Source organism: Schistocerca piceifrons, chromosome 2 (genome assembly GCF_021461385.2).
Source record: "Schistocerca piceifrons isolate TAMUIC-IGC-003096 chromosome 2, iqSchPice1.1, whole genome shotgun sequence".
NCBI lineage: Eukaryota > Metazoa > Arthropoda > Insecta > Orthoptera > Acrididae > Schistocerca > Schistocerca piceifrons.
The window spans coordinates 706279126-706295883 of record NC_060139.1 but is presented as its reverse complement, the minus strand read 5'-3'; the positions used below and the strand labels follow the sequence as shown (position 1 = coordinate 706295883).

The 16758-nt window shown below is 42.5% G+C and overlaps 1 protein-coding gene across 1 annotated transcript in view; it reads right to left on the bottom strand.

Annotated features, from left to right (window-relative positions):
* LOC124775767 (rho guanine nucleotide exchange factor 12) overlaps positions 1-16758 on the bottom strand; it is a 1141602-nt gene that overhangs the window by 865863 nt on the left and 258981 nt on the right. The gene's annotated exons all lie outside the window — the stretch shown is intronic.

The window sequence follows — 16758 nt, the reverse complement described above, 5'->3', positions numbered from 1 at the left end:
TACAGATACAAAAATCAAATGGTTCAATTGGCTCCAAGCACTATGGGACTTAACATCTGAGGTCAACAGTCCCCTAGACTTAGAACTACTTAAACCTAAATAGCCGAAGGACATCACACACATCCATGCCCGAAGCAGGATTCGAACTGCGACCGTAGCAGCAGCGCGGTTCCGCACTGAAGCGTCTAGAACCGCTCCTCCACAGCGGCCGGCATTAACAGATACAGTACCTGCTTATTTGCACTAGTGTGAGGAAGGAATCAGTTGTCGACCATGCCGACATGTGTCTAAGGTGGTTCAGATGAAACATTGAAAAAATAAATCCAAATGACACAACGAGAATCTAAATGTCAGTTCTCCAGAAGATGCAACCAGTACGGTAGCCTCTGCACCACTGAGGGGATAAGTGCGTACGAGGGTTGGAACTTAAATAGTGGCAACTATATCTCCATAACCGATACAAAAGAGTTACATGTTTGCACCTGTTACTGTCCTTCAGAGTAGTCACCAGCGTTGTGTAGAACCCGTTGCCAGCGATGTGGAAGGCGTAGTATAGCGTTAGCACAGCATGTTCTGTTGATGGTGCGAATGGAGAGGTCTACTGCCTGTCGAATCTCTGGAACAGTTCTGACGCGAATGCCACGAAGTGGTTCCTTCATCTTTGGAATCAAATCAAAGTCACAAGGACTTATCTCCGGGGAGTATGGTGGATGGTACAGTACTTCTCAGTCCCATCGACCGAACAGAGCAGCCACAGCTTGTGCTCTATGCGCCCGCGCATTGTCGTGCAAAATGATGGGTGGGTTGCGCAGAAAGTGTCGTCGCTTCTTTCGCAAAGCTGGTCGCAGGTGATGCTCCAAAAAACGAACAGTAATACTGTGCATTGACGATTTGCCGTGGAGGAAGTAATGCGTTGGGATCACAGTCGTACACGAGAATCACAATAACTTCAGACCGCTCCATTCGCACCATCAACAGAACAGGCTCTGCTAACTGTATACTACGCCTTCCACATCTTGGCAACGGGTTCTACACAACGCTGGCGACTACTTTAAAGGACAGTAACAGGTGCAAACATGTAACACTTTTGTATCGGTTGTGAATAAATAGTTGCCACTATTTAAGTTCCAACCCTCGTATTAGCTAACCACCTCGTCGAATGTTTCATGCCGTCATTAGACCTAGCAGCTAACCCGAATGGACAAGAGACAGTGCATCCGATAGCAGACAACGTTCAAGAATCTGGGCACTGTAGATTAGACCCTTCTTGTGCTGCACGAACAGCGACAATCTGACGAAGCAACTGACAGTGATGGATACGCTGAGTTTCGAATCTCTTTTATCGCACAGTACTACTATTAGTTCTCCGCCACAAACAGCACTACGTATCCCTTTCGGATACAACTATTCCGTCATTTATGGCACAGAAGAAACGAGAACATCGTTATTGAACAACATTGAAAAGTTGTAGGATAGGATAACTTATGCTTTCGGCTAAATAATGTTATACTACTGAAAGCGAAATAAAGTAAACAAACAGAGAAACTAACTATTGTGTCAAGTCGGTGGTTACCTAACCCTTCCATAAGAATACCCCTTTCACATACACTGATGATCCAAAACATATTGCTCACCTGCTTAACAGCACGTTGGAACGCAAAACAGCAGCTATTCTGCGTGGCATGGAATCGGCAAGTTCGTGATAGGTTTTCTGGAGGTATGGGTACCACATGTCTATGCACAATTCATAAGAGTTCCCGGCATCAGCGTGAGACCACTATCATGCTCTGCAAACCACTATTATCACGGTTCTAATCTTGTAGCTCGGACAGTTAGCCTGCTGGAAAATGCCATCGCCGTCTGGGAAAATATAAACCATCAAGAGATGCAGGTAGTCCGCAATAATGTCATGAAAGCCCAATCCATGTCTCTCACAATACTGCCCCCATCGGCCTGTAACCGTGTAGCGGTGCATGTTTCGACAGCCATTCGCCTATCCGATGGCGTACACGACCGTCGACCTTCGTTAACAAGATCGTGACGGTCATCTGCTGTGGAGTCCCATCTTCAATAATGGGCGCTGAAGTGTTTGTGATTATATTCTTGGACGACCATCGATGTTTAGGATGATTTACGAGAGTTGTCGACGATGTCAATATTACTGATGCCTACTTGATCTTTTTGACTGTTGGCACACCATCGCACTTGGTATTTTAAAGAGCGACACCTGTGCTTGATACGTTATGAGAATTGTACTAGTTATAATGGTGAGAAGGGCAACATGAATAGTTCCATCTGTCCTTTTTTCTTTTATTTTTATCCTGTCTCGACAGGAGGTCGCCATATTAACGCTCTCCCTATCGAATGTCAGTTTATGAGACCGGAGCCGCTACTTCTCAATGAAGTAGCTGCTCAGTTTGCCTCACAAGGGCTGAGTGCACCCAGCTTGCCAACAGCGCTCAGCATACCGGACGGTCACCCATCCAAGTGCTAGCCCAGCCCGACAGCACTTAACTTCGGTGATTGACGGGAACCGGTGTTACCACTGCGGCAAGGTCGTTAAGCAGCCAGCTAATGCGTGCGTTTATTCGGGCGAGTACAAACAATACCAGCTGCCTGACCTGTTTTCCGGATGTCAACGCTACGGTACGTGTCTTGGGAGTTACCGAAACCAAGCTCAGAGTTTAATACATCACCATCTTATAACCTAATGGAATTGCGTCAACTGTGAATGAATATCATGTGCCGCCTACCTCCGCTACAGTACAAAGAATTTATATAATACAATCATAAGGAATTGATGCTGTTCGATGCAAAATTTAGTTCAGGGTTATACAGGGTGTTACAAAAAGGTACGGCCAAACTTTCAGGAAACATTCCTCACACACAAATAAAGAAAAGATTTTATGTGGACATGTGTCCGGAAACGCTTAATGTCCATGTTAGAGCTCATTTTAGTTTCGTTCTTCCACCTACGCTCAATGGAGCACGTTATCATGATTTCACACGGGATACTCTACTGTGCTGCTAGAACATGTGCCTTTACAAGTACGACACGACATGTGGTTCATGCACGATGGAGCTCCTGTACATTTCAGTCGAAGTGTTCGTACGCTTCTCAACAACAGATTCGGTGACCGATGGATTCGTAGAGGCGGACCAATTCTATGGCCTCCACGCTCTCCTGACCTCAACCCTCTTGACTTTCATTTATGGGGGCATTTGAAAGCTCTTGTCTACGCAACCCCGGTACCAAATGTAGAGATTCTTCGTGCTCGTATTGTGGACGACTGTGATACAATACGCCATTCTCCAGGGCTGCATCAGCGCATCAGGGATTCCATGAAACGGAGGGTGGATGCATGTATCCCCGCTAACGGAGGATATTTTGAACATTTCCTGTAACAAAGTGTTTGAAGTCACGCTGGTACGTTCTGTTGCTGTGTGTTTCCATTCCATGAGTAATGTGATTTGAAGAGAAGTAATAAAATTAGCTCTAACATGGAAAGTAAGCGTTTCCGGACACATGTCCACATAACATATTTTCCTTCTTTGTGTGTGAGGAATGTTTCCTGAAAGTTTGGTCGTACCTTTTTGTAACACCCTGTATTTAGTGGATCGTCATAATGATCTAATTCTGATTTCTGATTCAGGCAAGCCCCGTAACTGACGTTAATTAGCAGCCATGAGCAGAGAAATCAGCTTGTTGATTGAACTACATCAGAAAACAAGCTGAACACCAATGTAGTTCATCATACCTGATATGACCCGTGTTACACGACGTCACTGTTTCTCGCAACAGGTGTGAAGCACACTCGTGTCGAATATACGGAGTAACGGTTACACCCCGAGTGTAGTTTCTTGCTTCTACACTCACTAAGGCGAACACCTCCCAACCCTAGCACACCGCTGCTTGAGAGTACTAGAGGTAGAGAGTTTCGAAGTAACTAAAAGAAAGTGCTTTGTTCAGTAGAAAGAAATATCCGGCGATAAGGAGCATGTGCGATATGTGTCAGGGCTCCAAATGTTGGCTGATAAGATTGGCGAGTTGTCTCAGAAGGTGATAAGTCACAGCTGAAGCTTGGCTTTTAACAACTAAGTTAACCCTCTCCGCTTTCTAGGCGAGCGTGGAGTCCCTTTGATCGTGGCAACCGATTACTCACAGTACGCTGCAACATTCTCTCATATTATTTCACACGCAAAGAAGCTGTACTTGGGGTTTGATTGTTCTCTCTTTCCGCTCACATTAATACCATTTATGAAGTATTCTCCACCCCCATGAACCATGGACCTTGTCGTTGGTGGGGAGGCTTGCGTACCTCAGCGGTAACAGATGGCCGTACCGTAGGTGCAAGCACAACGGAGGGGTATCTGTATGGAAGTGAAACATGGACGATAAATAGCTTAGACTAGAAGAGAATAAGAAGCTTTCGAAATGTGGTGCTACAGAAAAATGCTGAAGATTAGATGGGTAGATCATATAACTAATGAGGAAGTATTCAATAGGATTGGGGAGAAGAGAAGTTTGTGGCACAACTTGACTAGAAGAAGGGATCGGTTGGTAGGACATATTCTGAGGCATCAAGGGATCACCAGTTTATTATTGGAGGGCAGCGTGGAGGGTAAAAATCGTAGAGGGAGACCAAGAGATGAATACACTAAGCAGATTCAGAAGGATGTAGGTTGCAGTAGGTACTGGGAGATGGAGAAGCTTGCACAAGATAGAGTAGCATGGAGAGCTGCATCAAACCAGTCTCAGGACTGAAGACCACAACAACAACAACAACAACCAAATACAGCCTCACCAGAAGCCTCCCACGTTCCACGTGTAAAGGTACAACTTTCTCTGTGTGGCGTACAGCCGTTAAATAATGTCATCGGTGTGAGCCTTCAAACATTTTGTAAACTTTAAGAGACATGTACTGCTCAGCGACTAAAATGCGACGAGCTTGTGACTGAATATTAGTATGGATTTGTAGACTACAGCTCTATATAAAACAGTATGGGATTTCTCGGTACGCCTTGAAACAAACACGTTGACTGTTAAATCTGAACTAGTTTCGCCTATAATTTTGCCAGCACCAGTCAGTTTTTAGTTGTTCCTCTTTCTTCCCCTTACATGTGGCAACATCGTTACATGTTATGTTTCCTCAAGCGGCATGTAATGTGTTGTCTTTTTACTTGGTGCATGCTTTAATAACTTCACTTTAATGTGTTAGTTGACTTAGCGATCACATTTGCCATGGAGCAGCAACTCCAGCGAACGCCAGTAGGACACATTGCTTCGCTGACAGCCACAACCACATAAACTTATTATTTCTTTTAATAAGAATACACTTGGAACGATGCGTACCTAGTGACCTCTGCGTCTTACGTATTAACGTGAAGAGGACTCATGTCTTTCGAGTCCGAATCGATTTTTTAGGCACATTACATGAATATAACTGTCTATAATTAAGCAACGACGTGAGTTTTAAATTGGATGAATCGTTAAATGTTTTTATAAATTTCATAGATGTTTTGTTCTTGCACAGATATTCAGTTTGTAATATGAAGGTCGCGCGTGGTTGGTCTCTGAAACACTAAATTCAGTAAAAACATAAGCATTAAGCGTAATATTGTTGCTATACATCCCTCGTTCTTAATTCCAGCTGGTTTAGTAAGATACCAATGGTAATTGTCGTTGGTGTCATATAACGACTGATGTTCTTCATATATTGTATAGTTATATATTATACAGTTATTTCGGTATTATTTTAGGAATATTTATTGTTGTTTCAGTGTTCGTCCACACTGCACACACTACAGTAGCCTTATAATATATTTTCTAGATCTTTTAAAATGTTGCCCAACTATTTTGTGATGACAGAATACTTCATGTTGTTGTTGACTTCAGTCCTGAGACTGATTTGATGCTGCTCTCCATGCTACTCTATCCTGTGCAAGCTTCATCTCCCAGTACTTACTGCAACCTACATCCTTCTGAATCTGCTTAGTGTATTTATCTCTTGGTCTCCCTCTACGATTTTTACCCTCCACGCTGCCCTCCAATGCAAAATTTGTGATCCCTTAGAACATGTCCTACCAACCGGTCCCTTCTTCTTGTCAAGTTGAGCCACAAACTCCTCTTCTCCCCTATTCTATTCAATACCTCCTCATTAGTTATGTGATCTACCCATCTAATTTTCAGCACTCTTCTGTAGCTTCACATTTCGAAAGCTTCTATTCTCTTCTTGTCCAAACTATTTATCGTCCATGTTTCACTTCCATACATGGCTACACTCCATACAAATACTTTCAGAAACGACTTCCTCACACTTAAATCTATACCCGATGCTAACACATTTCTCTTCTTCAGAAACGCTTTCCTTGCCATTGCCAGTCTACATTTTATATCCTCTCTACTTCGACCATCATCAGTTATTTTGATCCTCAAATAGCAAGACTCCTTTACTACTTAAAGTGTTTCATTTCCTAATCTAATTCCCTCAGCATCACCCGACTTAATTCGATTACATTCCATTATCCTCGTTTTGCTTTTGTTGATGTTCATCTTATATCCTCCTTTCAAGACACTGTCCACTCCGTTCAACAGCTCTTCCTAGTCCCTTGCTGTCTCTGACATAATTACAATGTCATCGGCGAACCTCAACAATTTTACTTCTTCTCCATGGATTTTAATACCTACTCCAAATTTTTCTTTTGTTTTCTTTACTGTTTGCTCAATATACAGATTGAACAACATCGGGGAGAGGCTACAATCCTGTCTCACTCCCTTCCCAACCACTGCTTCCCTTTGATGTCCCTCGACTCTTTTAACTGCCATCTGGTTTCTGTACAAATTGTAAATAGCTTTTCGCTCCCTGTATTTTACCCCTGCCACCTTCACATTTGAAAGAGAGTATTCCAGTCAACATTGTCAAAAGCTTTCTCAAAGTCTACAAATGCTAGGAACGTAGGTTTGCCTTTCCTTAATCTAGCTTCTAAGATAAGACGTAGGGTCAGTACTGCCTCACGTGTTCCAATATTTCTACAGAATCCAAACTGATCTTCCCCGAGGTCGGCTTCTACTAGTTTTTCCATTCGTCTGCAAAGAATTCGTGTTAGTATTTTGCAGCCGTGACTTCTTAAACTGATAGTTCGGTACATCTGTCAACACCTGCTTTCTTTGGGATTGGAATTATTATATTCTTCTTGAAGTCTGAGGGTATTTCGCCTGTCTCATACATCTTGCTCACCAGATGGTAGAGTTTTGTCAGGACTGGCTCTCCTAAGGCTGTCAGTAGTTCTAATGGAATGTTGTCTACTCCCGGGGCCTTGTCTCGACTCAGGTCTTTCAGTGCTCTGTCAAACTCTTCACGCAGTATCGTATCTCCCATTTCATCTTCATCTACATCCTTTTCCATTTCCATAATATTGTCCTCAAGAACATCGCCCTTGTATAGACCCGCTATATACTCCTTCCACCTTTCTGCTTTCCCTTCTTTGCTTAGAACTGGGTTTCCATCTGAGATCTTGATATTCATGCAAGTGGTTCTCTTTTCTCCAAAGGTCTCTTTAATTTTCCTGTAGGCAGTATCTATCTTATACCTAGTGAGATAAGCCTCTACATCCTTACATTTGTCCTCTAGCCATCCCTGCTTAGCCATTTTGCACTTCCTGTCGATCTCATTTTTTAGACGTTTGTATTCCTTTTTGCCTGCTTCATTTACTGCATTTTTGTATTTTCTCCTTTCATCAATTAAATTCAGTATCTCTCCTGTTACCCAAGGGTTTCTACTAGCCCTCGTCTTTTTACCTATTTGATCCTCTGCTGCATTCACCACTTCATCCCTCAAAGCTACCCATTCTTCTTCTACTGTATTTCTTTTCCCCATTCTTGTCAATTGTTCCCTTATGCTCTTCCTGAAACTCTGTACAACCTTTGGTTTAGTCTGTTTATCCAGGTCCCATCTCCTTAAATTCCCACCTTTTTGCAGTTTCGTCAGCTTTAATCTACAGTTCATAACCAATAGATTGTGATCAGAGTCCACATCTGCCCCTGGAAATGTCTTACAATTTAAAACCTGATTCCTAAATCTCTGTCTTACCATTATATAATCTATCTGAAACCAGTCAGTATCTTCAGGCTTGTTCCATGTATACAATCTTCTTTTATGATTCTTGAGCCAAGTGTTAGCTATGATTAGGTTGTGCTCTGTGCAAAATTCTACCAGGCGGCTTCCTCTTTCGTTTCTTACCCCCAATCCATATTCACCTACCAGTTTCCTTCTCTCCCTTTTGCTACTGACGAATTCCAGTCACCCATGACTATTAAATTTTCATCTCCCTTCACTATCTGAATAATTTCTTTTATTTCATCATACATTTCTTCAATTTCTTCGTCATATAAACTTGTACTACTGTGGTAGGCGTGGGCTTCGTATCTATCTTGGCCACAATAATGCGTTCACTATGCTGTTTGAAGTAGCTTACCCGCATTCCTATTCATTATTAAACCTATTCCTGCATTACCCCTATTTGATTTTGTGTTTATAACCCTGTAGCCACCTGACCAGAAGTCTTGTTCCTCCTGCCACCGAACTTCACTAATTCCCACTATATCTAACTTTAACCTATCCATTGCCCTTTTTAAATTTTCTAACCTACCTGCCCGATTAAGGGATCTGACATTCCACGCTCCGATCCGTAGAACGCCAGTTTTCTTTCTCCTGATAACGACATCCTCTTGAGTAGTCCCCGCCCTGAGATCCGAATGGGGGACTATTTTACCTCCGGAATGTTTTACCCAAGAGGACGCCATCATCATTTAACCATGCATTTGATTAAGATCTCTAAATGACTATATTAATCAAAAATTAGTCATCTTACGGGGATGGATCAAAAAATTTGGATACTATACTGCACTGAACTAGAAGGAAGAAACCGTTGGCATTTGTTGCTCTGTTGGCGAAACAGGTCAACTGAAGAACAGGATACTACCTTCAGTAGAAATACGAAGTACAGAATGCCAATGTTATGTATACAGGTCAACTGAAGTATGGTATACAAATTTTATGTATGTCTTTTTTTTTGTTTTTTTTTGTATTTTTTGCGTAGTTCAACTGAGGTACAGGATGACAATATTACGTACGTCGATTTTTGCGTCTTTTCTAGCATTACTATCCCATTCTTCAACTGACCTATATGGGTCAATTGAAGTATGGGATACAAATTTTTGGTATGTCCGTATCATCGCCTTCGCTAGTACTTGTATCAAATGAAGAATAGTATGCTACTAGTAGCGGAGGAAAAACAAGCAACACCTGTAGAATTTTTATCCCGTACATCAACTGACCGACACAGGTCAACTGAAAAATAGGATACTAGTGTTAGCGAAGGCGAAAAAGTCGACAAACGTTAAATTGGTATCCCGTAATGTAGTTATCTTATAGTTCGCGATACAACTAATATACCGGGTATGTCAACTGAGGTACATCATGAAACCGTTACTTCTGTCCTTTTTTTTCCTTCTTTCTTTTCTGCACTAGTATCCCACTCTTCAGTTGAGCTATGTAGGTCAACTGATGAATAGGATATTAGGACTCAAAGAAACGATATACTTAACATTATGTTCGAAATAAGAATGTACGTGATATACGTCTACCATCTGTTTCCAATGTCCTGCATTCTTTTGTTTCTCAACATTCGCCTTTGCTGTTAAATCTGTGCAATACATCATCTGTGGTAACTTCTGACTTCACTGCTCACAGTCGACGGATTGTATCCGATTCTTCAGTAATCCCCAGTACCGTGAGCTAAACTGCTGGGCAGGGAATAAGTTCTCTGTCTGCCTGTATTCTTCCTGCGAAAAGCTTCTTATCCCAGCAAGACGGCCAGGATCCGCAGAGATGTCTCTCCGCAGTAGGATTCCAAGCCTCTCCTGCTCTGACACTGTGACATGTCCGGCGACGGAACGGAGCGGAAGTGGCACGGCAGCTGCAGGACGTGGAGGGAAGAGTGGGCGGGGCCTCTGGGATGCGTTTCGCGCTGACGACGGGCCGCGCTGCGGCGCTCAACCCCTCTCCTGGCGACGTCACTTCCGGTCTGGCGCAGACTGCAGCACGCTGATGAGGACGCGCCGCTGCGCACCAGTGCTGCCGGCCCTCGCACTCAAGGGCGCCCGCTTACGTCCGTCACACAACCCACTCGTTAGCTTTCACATTTATGCCATCAAATTTTATGTCTATTCGACCAATTTAGCTTCTTTCGTTTTGTATCCAACTATTCTCTTCACAGCTATTTCCATAGCACCTGAACCTCCTACCTATTACTCAAATTTGATTGTTATAATTAAGATTTCAAATTTCGTTTTTCATTCGATCACCCAATTTGTTGCAATTATGTTAAGTTTCTACGGGTTTCACTTTATTTCTGACAACGTGCAGCCCAATTTAAGAGTTTTTTGTACTGTTATTGTAGTTGATGACCTTAACCAACGTCAGCTACAAGAAATAAATTCTTAGTTGCGAATAGGTACCACCTGCAGCTGTGTAATGGAATGACGACAAAGAAAATTTGTGTCTGGGCGGGGCTCGAACCCGAATTTCCCGCTATACGCGAGCGGTCCTCTTAACAGCTTCGACTATCTGAGCAAGACCCACGACCAGATGCAAACTTTCATCATGCCGTCGTCCACGTGTCATACCTGTACTCGTACATCCCATAAATGTTGTTCCCGCACACGGGAGACTCTATTTGTAAGTCGCAGGAACTGTATCGGCCGATTAATACAAAAGGCCGTGCCTGTTTTGTGAAGAACTGTGATACAATCTTGCTTCGGATATAATGCTTCTACACACCACAGACACTGTAATAACGTAACGTCATCTACGTCCTTAACGAAACGAAAAACGGATGCAGTTTCCTATAATACTATACATAGACGTTTGCCCCTCGAGTACATCCACCGCTCTGTGAATCGTTAAAAAGTGTATGACAGAGCTAACTTATTCATTACGCTATATACGAGGGTAAGTCAATTATTATTCGCAAAGTAGTTATAAAATTTTATTGTAATCAAATAGAAAAGTTACAAGAACATCATTTTTCGACATAGCCTCCTTGCGTTTCAACGCACTTGGTCCATCGTTGTACAAGCTTTCTGGTGCCCTCATAAAAGAGGGTTCTCGTTTGAGATGCGAGCCAGGAATGCACCGCTTCTTTCACTGCTTCGTCCGAGGCAAATCGACGGCCCCTTAATGCATGTCTGAGTGGACAAAACAAGTGATAGTCAAAAGGGGCCAGATTGGGAATATATGGAGGACGATCCAGTACTTCAAATTTGAGTTTCTGGAGCGTTTCGGCAGTGTCGCAGCAGTATGCGGACGGGCACTGTCGTGCAACAACACAACACCTTTTGACAGCAATCCTCGGCGTTTGCTTCGAATTACAGGCTTTAGCCTGGCAGTAAGCATATCACTATAACGTACACTGTTTATTGTATTGCCCCTTTCCCCATAATGTTCCGGTACTGGACCTTGTGAGTCCCAAAAAACTGTAAGCCTCAGTTTTCCTGCGGACGGTTGGGTCTTGAACTTTTTCTTGCACGGCGAATTTGGATGTTTCAATTCCATACTCTGTCGTTTACTCTCCGGCTGGTAATGATGGATCCATGTTTCGTCACCAGTAATGATTATGTCTAAGAAGTTGTCCCCTTCGTTACCATAGCGATCCAAACGTCTTTTGCAGATGTCCAAGGGCGTTTGTTTATGCAGCTGTGTGAGTTGTTTTGGACCCCATCTTGCACAAACTTTATGAAACCCAAGTCTGTTGTGGATGATTTCGTAGGCAGAACCATAACTAATTTGCAGACGATGTGCCACTTCGTCAATAGTTAATCGTCTAAGAGAATTATTTCACGTGAACGCTCAATGGTTTCTTCATTTGTGGCGGTAAACGATCGCCCGGCTCCTCCGTCGTGCGTAACACTTGTGCGACCATTTCGGAATTTTTCAATCCATTCGTAGACACTCCGTTGTGGCAAAACACTGTTCCCGTGCTGTGCCGAAAGTCTTCGATGAGTTTCGACCCCTGATACCCCTAGCCGGCCGAAGTGGCACTTCAGTCTGGAACCACGCGACCGCTGCCTCGGGAATGGATGTGTGTGATGTCCTTAGGTTAGTTAGGTTTAAGTAGTTCTAAGTTCTAGGGGACTGATGACCTCAGATGTTAAATCCCATAGTGCTTATAGACGCTTGAACATTTTTCGAACCTGATACGCCTTCCGACCACAAAAAAAAAAACATCAATGAACGTTGCATAGCCAGCGGAACAGCCATAATTAACAGCATGGCAGTGATAAGAAACTATCGTAGCAGCTTGAAAATTGCAAAAATATAACAAATAAACAAAGCATGAGTCATCAACGTAAAACGACAGTACTACCAAAATAAACCAAAATAATACTAAATTACAGATAGTAATTGACTTAGCGACGTAGTTCTTACCATCACACTCACAATGTGAAGATCAATTGAATGTAAGTTTCTGTGAAACTTTAACTAGTCTAATTTTATCTTTATGGAATCTATACCTTGGGGCCGTAGAATATTATAGAAAGACGCTCCTTGCGATTTTTAAGAGTTTTCCACATGTTTTTGCGTCGCGTTTGTCTCGTAAGATCTATGAGAATCTCTGTTAACTCTTTTGCTTGCCGAACAGGACTGTCACCATCTGTGCCGCTCTCGCTGCCCACTTTTTTGTCCCAGCTGATACGAATCCCAAATGCTGTAACAAAATAACAGTATGTGCCATACAAGCGGTTTGTAAGCAGTCTCTCTTGTAGGTACGCTGCAATTTCCAATATCCAACCAACACATTTACGCTTTTCATTAGCTTTGCCTACAATAGGTCCAATGTATCTCTACACGTTGTTCGCCTCACGTATTTGCACAAGACTGAAGTTGGTTGCGAAACTTTTACATTTTGTGAAGTACACAATTCTCATTTCTCTACATTGAGAGCCAGTGTACCAGGCTTGTATATTGTTACGCTCTATTTGGATATTATCACATTTTTAAAGGATGGAAGCGCTTCGTATAAAGGCAATCGATTTTGTACAAATTCCGCGACGACATGCATCCACGTACTAAGCATTGTTTTACTTCATATGGCAGACAGTACAGAGCATTTAAGAAAGGACAGCGTGAGCAAACTCGCTGCCTTTGGTTAAGACAGGGTCGGCAATGGTAGCGGCCGTACAGTGGCTGGCGCTCTATCATTGCCTATCCTAGCGATCTGCAACTGCAGGTGGTCAGTAACAATGGCGAACGTGCAAGGATGAGCCACCTTACCCGTCGCAGAGGGAAATGCCTGCCTCAGACCCACTTTACACGAGCGACACTGCTGTCTCATTCTACTACTCGTCGCAAGGGAGCTTAACTGCAGCGCCCCTGGCGTGTTACTAGTGTACTGTGTGTTGCCTGTCTGCCGTGCATTTTGGCGCCTAAAAGGTGAAAGTAAGTTTATGAAGGTCTATACTTTTTACGAAAAAATATACAAACAGAAAATACGAAAAAATATACAAACAGAAAGTAGGAACAAGCAATGATAATAGATATTGGTCTCTCCTTTTATGCAAAAAATGCTGCATGTAAGTATGCGTATTCAGCATGTATCACCACGTAAGTAAACAGTTTATGTCCATATTGATACTCTATTTACAGCAACGCTGCAACATTATTCTTCCGCCTTCCGAAGTACGATCTCTCCAGTTTGTTAAAATTTTGACAACGAGGAGCACTGCGCATCAGTATCATTTGCGGCTCACACAGGTAACTATTTACACGCTCATTGTAAACAAGGTTCTTGAACCGACGAAAGAAATGCTACTATTAAGGACAAACTCAAGGTAACAGTAGTGTCATGTGAAGCTGAGAAAATTCAACTAACTCGTCATCACTGTTATAGCGTAAAGTATATTATTTCTATTAAAGAGAACACCGTGTTCCTGCAAGTGTGAGTTTTATTTACTGCTACAGCAAAGAATGTAAGAGGCTTCGGCGAGGAAGACATGTTTCTTCAACACGGTTGTTTTTTTACATGATACATGGAGGTAGCAGTGACGGAGAAAGTGTACAACATGCGGTTGAGATTCTGCTTGATCACAGACGTGAAAAACACAACCCGCTTCAGAGTCCATCATGATGACTGCATTTCAGTCTCCACACTCATTAAAAACTCTCTGAATAGAAGTAATAAGATCTGGGACTATGCTGCGGTGATTGACAAACGGGACGACGTTTTATTTTTGTGCACGGTTATTTCGAAGAACAACTAAGTTGACTTTGTCTTAGTCTGCGAGCGATGGTCTTAGGAGCACGTTAATCGTCAAAACATTCTGCATAAAAATCGAAATGGTAATCATTCAGGATACCTAAAACACGTCTTCTTCAGTAATATGTACTGTATAAAAATCTTAATCGAAATGTACGCAATAGTAGGCGTTACAGCTGTCTAATAGCTCTATAATATGAACCGATCCGTAAAAGAATTGTCTCCTCGAAACACACTATTCAGCACATGTGACATAATTTAAGGCGAAATTTTTCTGACTATATCGTGTGTACTGTGAACACCAACAAAAAGAAAGCAGATAATAAAGACACAACAATAACCTAAGACTTGTGTATTGATTAAAATCATTTGACTGAGCCTTTTTCCACACAATTTAAGGGCACACTGGTGCCAAGCGATTATGAATGCAAAACCATATACGTACAGGTATTATGCTGTTATCGGACTGTCGTAATAATTTGATGTATCTGTTATTAGCAACAGACACGTGAACTTCGCACAAGCCACACGTAGGAGATAAGTCAAAGATTTAAGTCAACGCGCATAACGTTCTCTTTTCTACGTAATGCAGCTCTCTTTGGATACAATTACATATTTATACAAACTTGAAAGTATTTGACGTGGTTTAGGATAGTGTCGTCAGTGGTGTGTGTACATAGCCTTTTATAAAAAATACAATATTTCGAAACAAAGAACTGCGGCGTGACGAAAGAACCAGGCAGCTATTAAATTAGCGAATAGATGTTATTAATGTAAGCCATGCATCGCACTTCACAGTGGCAATGCAAATCACTGCTTTCAAATTAATACGTAAAACGTAGAATGGTCAATGCGACACCTACAAGCTCACTGACTGTACGCAGAGCCCGTTCTATACTATCAGTAACACACATACGCGTCACACTTTTCAAACGACTCGCGTGATTTACTCTGGATAACATTTTCTGATATCCCTAACCACAAATACTCTCGCATCTAAAGGTGAATAGATTTGTTGACACTAACGCGTGACTTCCAGCAAAAGCTGTAAAATATTGCACGTTATAGAGTCTTGTTTATAGTTATGCACACAGTATGGCAAAGTATTTACGTGTGTGATCTGGTTTGGTTTTAATGTGATTTCTCTGCAAGACTTCAGATCTCCTCACTTATTACTCCACGTGAGCTGTGGAGCATTTCCAGTTTTTTTTTCCTTTTTTTCTTGTAAGTTTCATCCTAGGAAGGTAAAATAAATTGTTAGTTTACATCACGCACGCTTAGGGTATGTTATCTGTCTAATGTAAGACTATCGATAGGTAGAAGTAACAGTAGCGATTAGTGCCAGCTTTCCGTTTTGGGAGCCAAATAGTGTCATTTCACAAACATTCGTTATTCCCAGCCTTTACCGCGCTCTACCCTTGGCCCTTGCTATTACAATGTGTGTGTGTGTGTGTGTGTGTGTGTGTGTGTGTGTGTGTGTGTGCCTCTCATTTTGTCCAAACGAGGTCTATCAGCATCAAGTCGACGTAAACAATATGACGGACTAATTACTTTCACGCAATAGTAAAAAAAATTACAAATAATAAATGTTACCTTAGCACGCCTACTCTCGGCACATAGAGGGTATTAGGTTGCAATTTTAACCTTTTTAGACAATGATCTTGGTTTTACAGAATTGGTGATGCGACTCGCTGACATATTGCCTGTTGGCTTGCGTCTCGATGTGTTCGGCCGAGGTGTTTTTTAATGATTTTTCCGACGTTTCGGCAGCACGAGTGGCTGGCATTCTCATTCAGCATCCTCAGCTGGGGCAGACCTTAGTTTCATCTTAATGGCACCGCAAAGTTACTAGATAAGTTAACCATTTCACGTACGATGTACAAAGTAGATGACAGCGTAAATACTATAGGGAAAGAAATCCAGCACCTACGACCTCTAAAGCCATGACAGGATGGGGCAACAAACAACAACGTAGTTACGTCCCTTTAACGACACCATTGTAATCACCGCGAGACGGGTACACACAATAACAAATGATAAGGATGCAGAAGCGCACACACCAAGAAATCGGATACAATAAATGGAAGCAGAGTAGCACCTACGGTGTGCTGTCGTGATGCACTGCAAAAAGCCAAAGACAGCTAAATCGCGGAATCTCAGCAATTACGACTGGTATAACTGAAGAGAAAAATGTGTTGTTGCTGAAAGAATGGAGAACCTACTGATACACGTCAACGTCAGAGATGCTATACACACGAACACTCTTGGACTACTGGCATGAACAAATTCCTCCCCTGTAAATCACTCAATTATAGCGCCTCTATCGGCCACAGGAGTATGGAAGGTATTAAGAAGTTCTCTGGGCAGATAGGCTGGACTAGGCGGCGTCGCTTGCTCTCTCACCTTCACTGCGACTGCGGCGGGCTTCGCGTCGCCGCTTCC